This window comes from Coenobita brevimanus, chromosome 58 (genome assembly GCF_032717465.1).
Source record: "Coenobita brevimanus isolate Jiangsu-jjx chromosome 58, ASM3271746v2, whole genome shotgun sequence".
NCBI lineage: Eukaryota > Metazoa > Arthropoda > Malacostraca > Decapoda > Coenobitidae > Coenobita > Coenobita brevimanus.
This window is the reverse complement of record NC_137011.1, coordinates 21,454,083-21,456,107: the sequence shown is the minus strand read 5'-3', so window position 1 is coordinate 21,456,107 and position 2,025 is coordinate 21,454,083.

Below are 2,025 nucleotides of genomic sequence, written 5' to 3'. Positions count from 1 at the left end.
ATTCCACTTAATGCCTTCCAACTTCACTGTTCTCACAAGCACTGGAGCTATATACACTTTACTAACTGCTATTACACTTAATGCTTAATAACACTTCACAGTTATTACACTTCACTGTTTTCTCAAGTACGAATGATATACAAACTTCAATAACTCGTCACTGCCACTGTTTTCAGAAGAACCAAAAATATAATGTTTACTGACACTGCACTACACTCAAATTGAACCAAAACCGACTGAACTCCACTCAGACTGACCTGAAACTCGACCTAACTCGTAATATTCTTTTATCCATCCTTATATAAACTTGCTTTGTTCGAGAATCGTCCACTTCTCCAACATTCTCGGACGTGCTCGTCTTGCATCAGCCCCTAGCAACAACAGTTACTAAGAGACATCAAAACATTAATAACACTCTAAATCATTTACCATACGAACTTAAACTACATAATTTAACAAGCAATCACTTAAATAAATCATTACTGAGAAAAAGATTAATGCATAACTTACGAAATACCTACGCTTACAAAGAGCAGGCAAACTGGCAACTGACTCGTACCGGAACTAGCTACCGTAAACACCAGGAAAAGTTGAGAAAGATCTCGGCACCTAACTGGCAAATCTCACTTCTTAACACTACCCCCTCCCTAGTTCTTGGTCGTCCCGACAAAACTGCACAGTATATACAAACACAAACCTTAATCATAATGGAACATCTAACTATACACAAAATAGTCCTTCAACCTATCAGGTCTTCTTCTATGCCGCTTCCAAAGATGTCCTTGTTCCTCCACAGTCCACTTCTCCTGGAGGGTCTTGCTCCTCTTCTTATTTCATTTCTTCCCTCGGCAAACTGTCACCATCCTCTTGCACTTCAGCTTCTTGGTCCTCCTCAGCGTCCTTGGCTGCGGGAGAGCACGATTCCTTGGAGACGTCCCAGCTGTACTGTCCTTGTTCATGGTATTGCCATGTCGTCGAGAAAGATCTTGGCACCTAACTGGGAAATCTCACTACTTAACACCTGGTGAACAAGCCTACACCTTTTCTATCCTTAATGACCTAGAGCAGATTGTACAGCACCCTACCCGTATCCTTGACCGCCTTGGAGAGAGTTCCAACATATGTGACCTCTTCCTTACAACTAATCCTTCTGCTTACACTGTTAATCTTTTCTCTCCGTTGGGCTCCTCCGATCACAACCTTATCACCTTAACCTGTCCTATCGCTCCAGTAAGGCCTCCGGACCCTCCAAATAAACGTCGTCTGTGGCACTTTGGATCTAATAACAGTGGTGTTCCCCAGGGCTCTGTCCTATCACCAACTCTCTTCCTTTTATTCATCAATGACCTTCTAAGCTGTACATCTAACCCTGTCCACTCATATGCTGATGACACCACCCTTCACCCATCCGATTAGCTCATTGTCCATCTCAGCAGTTACTTCAACAAACAAGGGATGAGGCTATGGCACACCTAATGTCTGACTTGGCTCGTATCTCTGATTGGGGTAAAAATAATCTGGTTGTATTTAATGCATCAAAGACTCAGTTTTGGCACCAATCAACCCGACAAAATCTTCCACAGGTATACCCACTAATGTTTAATAATATTGAGCTAAATCCTGCATCATCCTTGAACATGCTTGGGGTTTCATTTACTCGGGATTTATCTTGGAAAGATCATATTACATCTCTTGTGTGCTAACCTGACTCCGTTCCTTCTTTACCCCTGCACAAATGTTGACTCTATACGGGGGTTTTATCCGCCCCTGTGTGGAGTACAACTCTCATGTATGGGAAGGCTCCCCACATACAGGTCTTCTCAATAGGGTGGAGTCAAAGGCTTTTCGACTCACTAACTTTCCTCCTCTTACTGACTCCCTTCAACCTCTGTCTCTTCACCGCACTATGGCATCTTTTTCTCTTTTTTATCGCTACTTCAATGGTCACAGCTCCTCTGAACTGTCTCCATGCATTCCTCCACCTCTACAATGGGCGAGTAGCACCCACCTAGCAGCAAACTCTCA